This window comes from Megalopta genalis, chromosome 1 (assembly GCF_051020955.1).
Source record: "Megalopta genalis isolate 19385.01 chromosome 1, iyMegGena1_principal, whole genome shotgun sequence".
NCBI classification, from domain to species: Eukaryota; Metazoa; Arthropoda; class Insecta; order Hymenoptera; family Halictidae; genus Megalopta; species Megalopta genalis.
In genome coordinates, this window is record NC_135013.1 from 46,340,257 (window position 1) to 46,355,740 (window position 15,484).

The following is a 15,484-nucleotide window of genomic DNA, read 5'->3' on the forward strand; positions in this document are numbered from 1 at the left end:
ATTTAGCGGATAAAATTACTTTTTCTAATTCAAGTTTATACCATCGCTTCTTGTTAAATGCTACAGTCGCATTCCCTGCAAATGTAATAAGGCAAAATATATATATATATATATTATAATATAATATAATATATAAGAATATATAATATATATAATATATATTATATATTATTAATATATTATACTATATATAATAAATACAGCAAAAACATATATCCGCCGGCATATTCACTTGTTCGATAGCATATGCAATATGCTATATAAAATGTTAGATTCTATTACTTTTATGAAATACCGCAGTATTTGGGGCGTCCGCAGTAATACCCACACTTAGTCTACGAAGAAAATAGTAAAGCGCTTCGCAGTGTCGATAACAGAACGGACAAACAGCGACGTAGCATTCTTGTTTTCAAATCGCCACGCCAATCAATCTCTGCTGGATCGGCGTACAGGTAAACCAAGAATCATTTTCAACGTGATCTTAACGTGTAATCGGAAACTTGGAGAAACTAGACGACGGTGGAGCAAAATATGAAACTAGTAGCTCGCCTTGAGGCCAGTCCTCAAGGGACCAAGATCTCTGGCCATGAATGTTTTTACTAGACGTTAACATCATTTTCCAGTTTGCGTTCCCGAAGGTCTGCATTCTGCTATCGAGATCACTGGACGCAAATTGGGTCATATTTTATACCTCCGAATAATTTGTCATTCCCGTGTGAAAATACGCTTCGATCTCCTTGCGTATCGAGCATAGATATTATTAATTGCCTATGACACGTTATTTGAAAGACGCTTCTTTCAGAGAACTCGATTTTTTACGTAAAATTGCGTCGTAAATTATATAAATATAACATATATTAATAATATAATGTAATGTAATGTAATAGTAATGTAATGTAATTGTAATCTAATGTATAATATATTAACATATATATTAACATATATATTTGTTATATTAACATAATATATTATATATATGTTAATATATTATACATTAGATTACAATTACATTACAATTACATGCATTCATATATCGTCGTAACATAAAATCTTGCTATTTTTTCGATATTTTTTATCAAATAATATATTATACGTAAGTGTCGAGTATGTGTATTTAAACGAAATATATACAATAATTTGTACGCTTTTCATAGAGATTGCAACAGCTAACTGATCAATAGATCGGGGATCTATATGAAAAATAAAAATGATCCGCATGAATTTGAACTCGTAAGAAATAGTAGGCCAAATTAGAAATTTCTATCTTCCTAAATTATTATTATTATTTGTATTATTATGTTTATTGTTCCTTCAATAATGTTAATCATCTATCTCATACGATTTTCCATCATTCTACCGGCAGGTATGCATACTCCGCAACGCGCTGCCCATTCTTAATATCATCTTACGCACGAGACTTTTAAGTTTCCGCTGAAAGGTCATTTTGACCGTCGCCGCGTCTTCCACCGATTTATCAGTAATACACAATTTCTTTCAGTCGTTAGAAAGTGTAAATAACACGCGTGCAACGCATCTGCTTGGAAATGTAATCTTCTGTTACCTGCAGGAATTCGCAATTGCTCGTTGCTAAACACGTTCGCGAATTCCTGTGTTTCAAATTTCACGAATTTTTCGAATTCTCCAACGGTAAGAACGATGGAAATGATTCGCAACTTCTCCTTGGACAGTTTGTAACGAAGATGTCATTGTTTCAACAATTCTTTCTTTTAGCAGAAAAGAACATATATTTGTTGTGATTTTTTTTTATTATGTTGAATTATCTCTTTTGGTGGCATTAATACAAATCTTAATAATTGTTCAAGTTATTTTGACCAGCAAATTCATGTTCCTATGTTTGCGATGTCTCAAGAACGATCTCTTGAAACAAACTAACGAAAAGTCTGCTAAAACTACGAATTCACTGTCACTTATAGACTGTTTAGTTCACAAAATGTATAAATGCATGCTGCATGTTACAGCCATACACGATGTCCCAAAAGTTGACTCAGGTTATTTCAAGTAACTTTTTCCTTAGCGAAGATGCAATGTGCAGCTTCGTTTACGAGTTATTAACGAAAAACAGTGACCAATGAGGGTCGAGATCGGCAGGCGCCCCGCTCTCGCAACCTCTGCCGCTGCGTCAGACGGACAGCGCGAGTCGGAGCGCCAGCCGCGCTCACTCTCCGATTGGAGAACCTAGCTGGTGCGAGGCGGCCGCTAACTATGAGCGATATGGGGCTGTTTTAATAATTGGGAATTTAGCAGTAATTAAAGGGAAACCGACAGGCTCCAAGAGTATGTTGAATTATTACAGGACAATTTGTTTTCTTCGATGCATAAATTTGAAAGAAATAGATCGTTCGTCTTTCAGCAATACAACGACCCAAAAGCACAGCTCGAGTGTTGCAAAAGAATTTTTTGAAACGAACAATATAAATTTACTTCCATGGCCACATCAAAGCCTCGATCCGAACTCGATCGAGCATTTGCGGGAGGAATTAGATCGTCGAATAACTGTCGCCGAAAGATACGCAAAATTAAAATTTATAGAGGCATTGAAGAAAAAGTGAAACAAATTGAGTTTCGCCGCGCTGAAAAAATTAATTAGAAGTACGCCGAGACGTTTCTTTTTAAAGTAATAAGAGCCGAAGGATACCAAACTTTATACTAAAATAATTACAATAATACAAGATGTGATAAGCCCTTACATTTGATATCGTTAATTCTTTATTTTTCGGCTGGCGTGAGGCGACCGAGCCAATGAGCGGAACCGAGCTTCGTGCGTTGGTTGGCTGGGCCGCCTTGCGTCAGCCGTACTCGATTCTTATTGGTCACTGTTCTTTGTTAATAACTCGTTAACGGTGCCTCGAAGAAAATTTTTGTAAAGGAAGAAGTTGCTTCAAATGATCTGAGGAACCCGCCATTTTCGGATTGCGAGACATTTTTGGGACACCCTGTATATATAACTTTATACATTACATAATAATATATAATATATAAAGTTATATAAATATATTATATATATTATATAATAATAACATATAATATATTGGGTTGGCAACTAAGTAATTGCCGATTTCAGTTATAGATGTCTCTCACTCCTATTTTTATGATATCCATAAATGTTATATTATAAAATTATTATTATTATTATTATGTTATTTTTTATTATCCGTGAATGTTAGCAAGTCGACAAATTGAATGCAGCGGTCAAGGGAAAGCGACCAGAATTGGTCAATCGTAAAGTGTCATTTTCCACCAGGACAATGCTAAGCCGCACACGTCTTTGTCCACTCGGCAAAAATTGATGGATATTGGTTGGGAATTGATGTTACACCCACCATATAGCCCTGATCTCGCGCCATCGGATTACCACTTATTTCGATCCCTGGACAACTCCCTTCGTGGTAAAACTTGTAATGATGATGACGCTGTAAAATCTGACTTAACTCAGTTTTTGGCCGAAAAGGATCAGACTTTCTACGAGCGTGGAATTTTCAAGTTGTCAGAGAGATGGCAAAAGGTCATCGAACAAAATGGAAAATACGTTACAGATTAAACTTCATTCCAAGTAAAACAAAATTTTTTATTTCATTGAACAAATCGGCAATTACTTAGTTGCCAACCCAATACTTATATAACTTTATTTGTATAACTATATACATATTTATAAAGCCTTGCGTGTCAACATAAATACCGACGCGAGCGTATGCAAGTATGTATCTCCGGAGATGGCTCAGTAAAAGGTATCCTGTCGAAGAAGCCAGCATCGATTAGAAATGTCAGTAATATATCCAACGACGTTTACGTTCTCTTCTGTTTTCGAAACGCGCGAAGATCTGCGGTCTAGTTATTGGACACAGGTTTCCCAAGAACTGCGCGCGATCTCGCGATGGGATTTCCACGGAGAGCGGCCGAACACGACCACGATGGAATTTCACTCCGTGTTGAATTTAATTATCGATCGAAGTGACAAAAACCGTTTCTCACGTGCTGGTTCCGAAACCGTTACAAAGCGAGTTACGGCGCGCAATGATATTTCACGGGTCGTGAAAATGCCTGTGGTGGCAATGTGTCTCCCAGCCGCCTGTCTCGCCGCGTCAACGACAACGGCGACGACGCCGACGACGCACGGCGGCCACGACGACAACGACGACGGCGACGGTGACGGGGGAAGATCGATAAAAAAGAAAACGCTCGCATAAATCGACTAGTACAGCTGTACGGGCGAAAAAGTTTGTGTAGACACGCGTCACAGGCGACAGGTGACCGATCGCGTCGACGAGTCGCCAAGTCGAGGACAAGAACGCCTTAAATGTAAACCGCGCGAAAGGATAGCCGTTCATTCCACGACTTTCACAGGAATCCTATCGGAAGAGCTAAACTGTTGCGTTCGATCCTTCAACAACGAAGCTTGGGGGAGGGGCCTCGCTTTAGGTAGTTGTGCCCGAAAATGATTTATTTAGGAACTTCTTGAAATTCTGCTAGTACGTTAATGTGTACAGTTACTCGCAAAATTGAGCGTACGCATAAGTTGGCAACGATAATTACCTGGGAAAATCAACAAAAACGGACATTTTCAAAAGTAAAAACACAGAGTACATGTACACTTTATTTGGATATTTCAACGCGAGTAAATCTTTCAAAAAAAATTTAATAAAAGTAGCTATTTTTCTCCATTTAATTCTAAACGTAAAAATGCTCTTATTTCGTTGCCACAAAAAGTTGAGCGTACATATATTATATTATACGAAAATAACAAACTTGAATGTAATTTTAATGTTTCGTTGAGTAACCTTTTGCATCGATAACTGTTTTTAAACTTGGAATATTCTTCCATATTTCTTCAATTCTTAGCTTTTGCGTCTGACTTACTGCTAAATCTACGATTTTGATTTTAATTCCTATCACAGGTGCGCAATTGGATTAATATATCCGATGATTGTGGGCGGGTTTTTAATAACTTTGGAATGTTATAGAGTCGGACGAAGCCCAGTTTCGTTCATTGGCTCAGCTGCCTCGCGCCAGCCGATCTCGTCTCTTATTGGTCAGTGTTTTTCGTTTCTAACTCGTAAACGAAGCCGCGGATTGCATTTTCGCTAAGGAAAAAGTTACTTCAAATGATCTTAGGAAAAAACTTTCAGATCCGTCTAAAGCTTTAAACGCAATTTGCAAGATTAGGTTACGATTTCGCGACAATAACAACGATTAATTTAATAAAACGTTTTCTCTCTCCGACTTTTTCAACAGAACGTCGTATGGCGTCGTTGTATCGAGATATTTATACTGGTCGGTCTCTCTAATTGGAATTCTAATTGGAAACTAATCTGTGAATAAATTGGTCATCTTGCCCGACCGATAGGGAAGATGGTTAACATGCTGAGGTAAAATAGCATTAATTTAATGAATGTAATCCAGCGTGCTCGGGCAAAAGTCCCCACGAGTGTCGAACCTTTTCATGTCTCTTCTTATAGTTCGTGGAATGTTGCTTTAATAAAACATTAGCACAAGGTTGCCCTTCTTGCATGTCGTGTAATGCGGCTATCAAGGCATCTTGTGACCAAACTCGGCTTTCTTGCTATTTCTTTTATGTAATTTCACGAGATTATATTGTAAAATTACACGTTGTCGAACTATCGAACGGTGCATTACGCGTTAAAATTGTTTTAAAGGGAAATTTGATCACCTTATCCGGCAAGACCATTTCTTCTCAACGACTGCATGGAATTTTTCCCTCTATTTTTCTTTCTATACAACTTTTTAAATACTGGATTTAATTATTGCGAATCGATTGCCTGTACAATATTTATTGGTTACTCGACCATTTGCGCTACGATCTCTTTCAGAACTACGTCGAAAGTGCCTCGTCATCGTTCATCGTCCTTCATAATATCTCTAATAGAACCGGACAATTTTTGCTTTTCGTACGGTTTGATTTATTGGGTTGGGGAATAAGTTCGTAGCGTTTTTATATTTTCTTTTGTTTTGCAACGATTTTTTGCCGTTTGACAAAGTGTATAATATTCATTCGATAGAGCTCTACAAAACTGTGCTAATCGTCTTTTTGAGTAATTTAATGTTTTATTACTTTTGAGGCTTAGAAATGGAATATCCAGGAGGTAAAAAGCAACATTTTCGACACTTTACAATCGTAAGAAACGGAAATTAAGTAATAATAAATCTTTTAAAAATAATTTTAGTACGTTGTAAACAGTGCAGCGGTATTATTATTATTATTATTTTCCCCATAAATGCATAAAATCTGGAATCGTAGTAATTACTGTGACGAAACAAACGAATTGTGTTTTGTAATTTGATCCGGTATATCATCGCTTTAAAAAATGTAGAATGTATCGATAAACCTCCCCGTAAGAAAGATAAGAAAATTTTGCAAGGGAATTATCAACGTTATAAAATATAGCAAGAGAAAATGAAAACGAAACGTTCGAACAGATTCGAAGTGACTACGTTCGGAAGTCGAAGGTTAGAAAAAAAGGTAACGGACAGCTTGTAGGACTAGAAGGCAGTAACGGTGCAGATGATGTCGATGATGGACATTCGCAGCACCGTCGCGCTTAATATGATTAGTATTGAAATATTAAGCACAATGGCGCTGCGGAAGAGGAAGCGGTCTCGCATGCACGTTACGTAACGCAACCTGTCTTCGTCGAGCGCCCGACGAAATTTTTTCGGATTCAGTTTCTGGTATCTGAACTTCGAACGTTCCGCGATTTTCAAACAATTCCTGCCCGAATTGGACGTTAAGCTCCGATCACTTGAAATTAGCCGAACAAATACAAAAATGATTCACGGCGTCCTCATCATAATTTCGGCGATTATTAAAACAAAAGGATCTGTGTAACCGTTCGGTTTGACAGCGACAGTTCTGGCGTCGACGTAGTCCGCCTACGATGCTAAAATTGAATGGAAGAAACGGACAAAGCGATGCCTGAAGGAAAAGTGGCGAGGTAGCGGATCGCAACGAAGATTAAAGCCGATCCTTCTCTCGATTGTGTTTGAATTAGAAACGCCTACGCGATGTTACAAAACTGTTCGAGGTGAACCATGCATAGCCGGTGTCAGGTGAAATGTACAATCGTCGCTCGGTGGTTCCTGGGAAACGGGCGCCGTTAAGATTGCACGACGGAAATTGCTGTTGATTCGCTCGGCTTGAATTTAATATGTTCGAGATGAATTCGCAACAGGTGCTTGGAGAGGTTCAGTTCGGAGAATGGGCGCTCCGCGCGCGAATCGAGGGTAGAGGGATAATCTTAGATTTAAGGAAGTGACTCGGAATCGGAATCGGAATGAACGCGAACGTTCTCTCTCTCGCGAGAAGGAGAGGCGACGAGAAGAATCGTGGGCGATTATACCGTACAAGGAATTATAAGAATTTCTTTGAAACCAGCGCGGCGACAGAAAGCAATCCTTGGAAAAATAAATTATAATAAATAAAAAGTAAAGTAAAAGATCATAATAAATAAATTAATACTACTAAATTAAAACTACAGTGTTCTAAACGTGACTAACGTACCTATCTACAGTGACTTCCATTAATATTCGGACACTCTTTAACCCTTTGCACTCGAAGGTATTTTAACTGTAAATATAAAATTATTTTTATAACTTATAGTGTATTTATTTTATATGACAAAATGCATTTTATGCATATGAAATTGACTCTTGGGAGTCGCGCAACAATTACACTCTTAACAATTTTGTAAAGCTAAAGTTTGTTGATATAAAAATTATCTTAAAACGCGATGTAACAAATTTTAGTGGTGCCTCAGAGTCACCACTCGAGTGCAAAGGGTTAAAACGCGATAACCTTTTTAAAACTAGAATAAACGATTTGAATTTTTTTTTTAGATGATAGAGGGATATACTAAACTATTACATACTTGGAATGACAAAACGAAATAAAAGACTCTCGTTTTTTGACTAGTTTCCGAAATTTATTAGTAAAAATTTATTAGTTAAATTATTACTAATAGTCCAAAAACTATTGTACGAGCGAGAAATGAGAAGTTCCTGAGGTGATTTGAAGTAACTTTTTCCTTAGCGAAAGTGCAATCCACGGCTTCGTTTACGAGTTATTAACGAGAATCGCTAACCAATGAGAGATCGCGTACAGCTGATGCCTCGCCCGCGCGACTGCTACTGTTGCGTCGGATAGCCAGAGGGACGCGAAATTGGCCTGCAAGGGCGAAGCGCCAACCCAGCACGCCTCTCATTGGTCCACTGTCTTTTGTTAATAACTCGTAAACGAAGCCGCGGATTGCATTTTCCCCAAGAAAAAAGTTACTTCAAATAACCTCAAGAATCCCTCTTTTACCGCTTGTACAATAATTTTGGGACAGAATGTTTAGAACTCTAGTTTCAATGAAGGGCCAAAATGACTTGTCTTTTAAATTAATAAGTCGTCTAAGAAAAGACATAGCAATTTTCCTATTTTATGAACGAGAATTGAATGTAAACTGAATAAAAATAATAACATAATAACAATAATTCTTAAAACAATCACGCTTACTCTTGTATATGGGTAAGAGTAGAATTTTCTGTTTTGAAAAGTATTGTTGAGAAGCGAGGCTAACGATTTTGTTGTAAACAAATTATTTGAAAAAACAAAACTGTTTTACAAAGTCAATTATTTACATATTTCAAACAAAAAATTGTACAAAATTTTAGAGAACGAAATGTACCGAAAATTATTAATGTTTATAAGAAATGCCAAACAAGTGATTCCGACACCCCTTGGTAGATCTAGCGTTAAAGCAGACAGTGTCCCGGTACATTTAAACTCATACGCCGGCCCCCGAATCGATGTAAATTTAACCGTGCACCACTGTATACCGTGCGTCTCGGGAACAGGCCACCAAAGTAGACGAGCATCGGCGAGAGAGTTGCTCTTTGTAATTTTTCTCCTAGAGAGACAACGCTGCAGACGACGACGGTGTCGAGGGTGGAAAACGTCCGAACGATCGGAGAACACGCGAATGTGCTTAATCGCAATCAGCCCCACTGTCAACATCTTCAGGAAACAAGGACTCGGTGAAGGTGTGTGCGCGCGCGCGCGCGCTCGCGCTGGGAACACGACAATGGGCGCACACAGGTATCGCGTGTGTCGCAGGTATCGTGTGTAACGGGAGACACGCACGTCGGGACGCGCCGGGTCGTGTAGTGACGCCTTGGGACGGTGAGATAGCGCGTGTGCGGGGGCGTGTCCGAGACGCGGGCGAGAGTGCGCGCGAGCGAGCGAGCGAGCGCACACAAGTGCAGAGGACACGAATGTTTCCGAGGTTCTCCAACCGTGTCTTGCCTATATAAGATACGTGTTGACGCTTTGTAATGGCAGAATAAAAGATGGCCCGACGCCAGTGAAGGCGCCACATACCAGGCGCCGCCTAACCTCTCTTTCCACTCTGTCTCTCTCGCACGCCGTGCACCGCTCTAACCGTCTCCCTCTCCTTGTTCAGTCGGCTCGTCGGCTGCCACGCCAGTCTGCATCCTCCTTCTCTCTCTCTCTCTCTCTCTCTCTCTCTCTCTCTCTCTCTCTCTCTCTCTCTCTCTCTCTCTCTATCTATCTATCTATCTATCTATCTATCTATCTATATTTCTACATAATCCATCTCTCTTCTCCTGCCGGTCTCTATCTTCCCATCTATGCTATCTCTCTTTCCCTCGACTTGTCTGTATTCCTCGTTTCTGCTCACAGCTACTCGAACGCCTCCCACCTAAAGCTACCTTTCCACTCTTCTCCACTTCAGCTGTGATGCTCTCTATCTCCGGCAATCTCCCGTGTGTGCAGCGCCTACCCTACGCCCTATCGTAGGCTCTACAGCCAACACAGTGCACAGTCTACGCACGGCTTCTCCGCCAAGCTTCAAATTCTTCCCTGATCCCCCAGGCAATCACGGCGTCGCTTTTCGTGCACCCGAAACCCCTGAACTGCAACTGTTTGTATCCGCTGTCTCGGATTAGGGTACCGTCCGGCGGGTCTTCCTCGTCGCGAGCATGATTTCCTAACGTCTAGATATGTTGAACGAGTCGAAGTCGTTCGCGTCTCATTTTGCCCATTATTGTCGTCGAAGTTGTAAAAATGTTTTTCTGCGAGGAATTTTTTGATAGAAAAGTTATTATGATACAATATAATAATTTACACCGAGAAGTTATTATAATAATAAATACAGTCTCGCGGTTGTTGTTACTTCCAACGTCGAGAGATTAATGTTTTCTTTTTTTTAATAAATTTTTTCGCAGAATCGCATAGCACAATTCTTTAACGCGTATTGCTGTATAAGAATTGAAAATACGGAATTTACTTTTCGCCATTTTTGTTAAGAAATTTATTAATTTAGATTAATATAATTACCTAATTTCGTAATTAAGAAATTGAGATATTTATTGATTTGTTTCCTATGTGATTATAATAATAATCATAATTATTATATATATATAATTATATATATATACGCGAGCGACGCGTGATCGGGCCAGGGTCTGATCACAATCTTCGGGCCTTTTTACACGAGACTGCTCTCCGTGCAAGGGCCCTCGATGAGAGTCCTCTGAAATTCATCCCTGAGCACCGTCGTCTAATAGCTCGCTCGACTGCAACCGCAGCGGGCAGATCACGTGTACGTTCTGTTTACATTTTGTGCCAATTCTCGTTGAACGTAGTATAGTTTTGTTTCGATTGATATTATAGGTTTAGCGTGAAAAATATTTGTCTACGGTAACTTCTTAAGACGTTGAGCGTCGCGTCGGTTGCATATGGGTCACGTTAATTTTTGACCAATTTTGAACAGTTCATTTTCATTGTAATATATTCGAACGAACTGAATTCGACTAGAATGTTTTGGATACGCTGTGACAAATTTTAACTGTGTAATTTCAGTTTAATTAATTAAATTGCTTTGACTTTTCGTGGGAATTTTAGTGATCGATTTTCGACAGTGAATTGCGTACTAAATTATACTTCTCCGTTGGCATAAGTCAGACAATTATTAAGCGCTTCTGCTAAAGTACTGGAGGAATAAATGTCCGATTTTTTCGACTACACTCTGAAGATATAAAAATTATCTGATTAATTATCACCTGCACTTTGAAGATATAAAAATTATCTTATTAATTATCACCTGCACTTTAAGGGTATCATTACTATTTTTTAAAATTGTTAAATAATTATTTAAATAATTCAGAAATTCGTGATTCTGTCATCTTAAAAGGTTAGAATATTTTAAAAGAAAGGATGTTTATGAGTTTGCAAACAGATTAAATAATCATTATTATTATTAAAGTTAAATAATAATATTAAAATTAAAAATAATGATAATAATAATAATTAATAATAATAATAATTATTATTATTATTAAATAATTATTTTTTATCTTATTTATGTTATATATTTTATTTCTTACTTTATATATTAATTTTATTAATTTTATCGATAATTAATAATATTTTTGCATGCTTAACTTTTTAAAATTTTTATCATTTCATATTGTACCCCATGATTCCGCGATAAGCCGGCACTGATTCAAATAATTAAATAAAAACTTGAGTAGTCTCGTAGTTTCTTGCAAAATTATTCGGCCGCATTAATTAGTTCATAAATTTATATGTAAAATAAAATGCAAATACGTCCAGATTTACTTTTTAATTTTCAAATCTGTAATTTTACGAGAAATGTTCCGGGGCGTTGCCCTTGCGGGGTAACCGTAATTTCATGAAAGACGTTACAATAATGTCGTGCGCAATTATTTGACAATTCCGTTCAACGTTCTCTTTAATGTTCAACGAGTTCGTTCGTAATGAAATTTTTCAGTGGAAACCAATTTTAAGAACAGCTTAGGAACGAGTATCCAAATACTCGATTATTTACACAAGGATTATGAGGATATAATGCATCAGCATTGTTATTTAAGAGACTTATATTCATATTTCATAACGCTAAATTATTTTTTATTCAGACTGCGTCACTATATAAAAATGCATGCTTTTAAGCGCCAATCAACGAAAACGGCTGCCACGTATGAAACATTTTTCATTAGGTAAAGAAAAATGTTAAACGTGTGTTGAAATTGTAATTGGATCGGTTTTCGTTCGGTAACATTTGTTGCGAAAAATCGTATTTATAATTCATGAGAAAATGACTTTAATCCGTGTAGGGCAACGGAAGAACGATTTTTGTTAGAACGAGAAAACGCAAACCGATCGTTAAAACAGATTACGATCTAACCTGCGCTCTCAATTAGAAAAATCCGTGTTCTTTTCCTGTTAATCGAGTCTAATTTTCGCGTATAAATATCTGCAAGATATGCGACTAACGGCGGGGCGATCGATAAATATTTATCGAAACGAAAAAAGACGGTAATTAATATCTGCCGATATTTATCGTCGTACGCGACACCGGCGCACCGGTTTCAAAAATCTCTGCTGCGGCAAATGCGTTTCGTTATTCCCGAATGAATTATGGGATATAAATTTCGTCGGTTTCTGCAACCTACCGCATTGGGTATTACGTTAGAATATATAACAAGTTCGTTCTCTTGCAAGGTGGATTTTACGATGTAATGGTACCATTGGCGCCGCGCTGGCCGCGGATTTATCGGAAAAGGAATGTTAACTCATAAACGACTTTCGAGAGTGCGACAGTTCGCTATGGAAGAAGCGAACGTATCTCGAGTTTCTGGTCCCGGTGATTTAGAACCGGCCGATTAATTCGCCGTCACACTTCTTTGCCGATTCAATTTCGCCGAAACTTTTGAGTCGAGCTCTTAGCGATAATTACGACTCGTGTCTCTTCACAGGATTAGCCGTGCTGTTACTTTCGACCTGAAAAAGTGTTTGCTGTTCCTGCAGCGCTGGTTCAAGACGACGTCTCCTTTCAACGGAGATTCCCGAAACACCTCGAAGCTAAATTATATCGAATGCACAAATCAGTTTCAGCTGTGACACAATTGTTCGAGCGAACCGCGCTCTTTTCGAACGTAAACACGAAAATACATCTGATCATAATGTATGGAAAAATGGAAATCGTTAAAGAAAAACATTCCGATAAATATCTCGCCCGTGCTGTCACACTACTCACCGCGGCTATGGGATACGCACATAACCTCACTCTCTGCGTATGTATTTCGTGCGCGCTATTACGTAGTACCAACATGATATTCGCGCATTCGTTGCCAACCTATTCACATTTTTGTCATTCTCGTGCTTGTAATTCACACTCGTGAAAACAACTCTCGCATCAGCTATCTATCGCGCATTCCTTGGAATATTCTCAACGAAAATCTTTGTGTATTCTGACTAGAAATTCATCTAAAAATTCGTCAGAGAAATATTTTTGCAACATCGGAAACTGTTGAACGATCGGTATTTCTATTGTCAATTTTAGTAGTCGATTTCTTGTCTATGTTATTACATGTAAAAAATAAGCATGGTTTACAAAATTGCCGTAGATCGGAACATTTCGGTGTATTATAATAGTTACAGTGAGGATTTTTATACAAAATAAAAATTGACATCATCGTTTGCAGGAAATAGAACCTAAACAGCAAGTTCTTCCTTTTATTTTTTTAATAATTTTTATAGATTAAGAATACGCATAAAGTCCACATTATAATTATAATAAAATATGATTCAAATACTCAAAGTTATCTCTAGACTGTGGATCTGTATGTAAAACAAAAATTTTCGAATCAATTGCAAATCAATTGTAAATAAAAATATATTTCTTCTTCTGGTGGTTTCAATAAATTGAGGAGAACGATAGAATATTCTTAAATTCTACAAAAATGCCTTTATCGTTTGATATTTCGCCTAACAATTTTCCACATAGATCCTTAAAATCCGCAGTATGTACGTATATCTTAACTTATATCATCCGATGTAGCTATTTGAATATGAAAAATATGAATGCAAAAATAATGAAGCATCGACGTATTTAGCTTTCATGTACTATGCAAATCTGTACATCGAATGAAGACGGTTATCTTTTTATTTCTTTATTTTATAAAAATTTATTTTATTTTATTAAATTTATTTTATTCTTTATCTTTTATTTCATCTTTATCATGAACAAATAGAATATTATTTGCAATATTCTTATCACGAATCGGTTGCATTAAGAAAATAACGATACTGTGACTAACAGTTTTATTTTCCGATTATTTTGAGGTGAGCATCCTCGAGTTGTGCAGGCACATTAATAATTAACCCTCGAAGTTTACAGTTGCAGGGTCATTTTGTCCCAACTGTGATCGAATATGCGAGCATGGTGACTTATAATATTTATTAATTAGATTTATTTGTAAAAGACACATAAGTACGGAACATCATACGTTAAAATTGTATTGAAGAATAATAAACAATAATTGCAAGTTTTTAAACTACAAGTAAATGTGAATTATTAACTAAAACGAATTGTATTACTATTTTACGCTCGTCGTAAGGAATTTTCTGGTTGATGTAAGAAATTTTTTCTTTTTTCAGATTTTATAAAAGAACTAATTAAAAATGAGAATTTGTATAACGATCCGCAGCTCACTTAGTATACAAGTGTACACTCCTCCTGTATTTTTCATGTTCTGCTGTAATTCATTTATCTTTCAATAATTATCAAATAATTTTATATAAATAATTTTATTATACAATGTTCATATAAGAGAATATAAATCAATATGCGCTCTGTAATAACTTTAATGATCGATTAATAGTTAATTGTTGATGTCAATTCTTAATTTTTATGTCTCAGCTTTAATTTTTTATGTGGTTTAGATAGTTAATTTTTTCCTTTTCCCTCATCGATTTGCAATCTTCTTTACGCGGCCATACGATACATGCATTTTTCTCGTTGTCTTAAAATTAATCTCTTTTATCGACTTATTAAAGTGTGATAATAATACACGCGTGTTCTTATTGAAAATCTGATGGTTCGCTGCAGTGCTTGAAACAAGAAATAGAATAAGAAACGTTTTCACGTGCAATTGGGTCAAAACGATCCGGTCCGAAGGTTAACAAAAATAGCCGAAAAATTATACCGCTTTATATTCGAAATATTCAACGATCTGTATAAAATCCTTTTCCTTTCGAAGTGTACTTACGAAACAATATCGAAGCTTCGTCGAAACGTCGGCTCCGGGAAAACTAGCTTTTCTTGCGTTAGAAGTAGGAAGGAGCTAGAGCTAGAGTCGAAGATTGTCCGCAGATTGTATGCATGTATGTATGTATGTGTGTAGTTCTTTGGTCGCAGGCACGCGGCGGCCAGTAGCTTTCAAAACAAAGCTATTGATCCTCGTCTCGGTCTCTCTCGCGGGAGTGTCATTGCACCGTTGGAATTCCAGCGTACGACCTTCATATTTTTTCTTCTTTTCGCGCGTTATTCGCGTGCAACACGCGTATCGCATAGCGCACGGTATGCGGCGTTATGATCGTGCATCGCGCGTATCGCCGCCACGCCGCAACGCAGCGTCGCGCCGA

The 15,484-nt window shown here is 37.4% G+C and overlaps 1 protein-coding gene across 2 annotated transcripts in view; it reads right to left on the reverse strand.

Moving 5' to 3' along the window:
- Dad (Daughters against dpp) overlaps positions 1 to 15,484 on the reverse strand; it is a 170,488-nt gene that overhangs the window by 40,726 nt on the left and 114,278 nt on the right. The window lies entirely within an intron of this gene.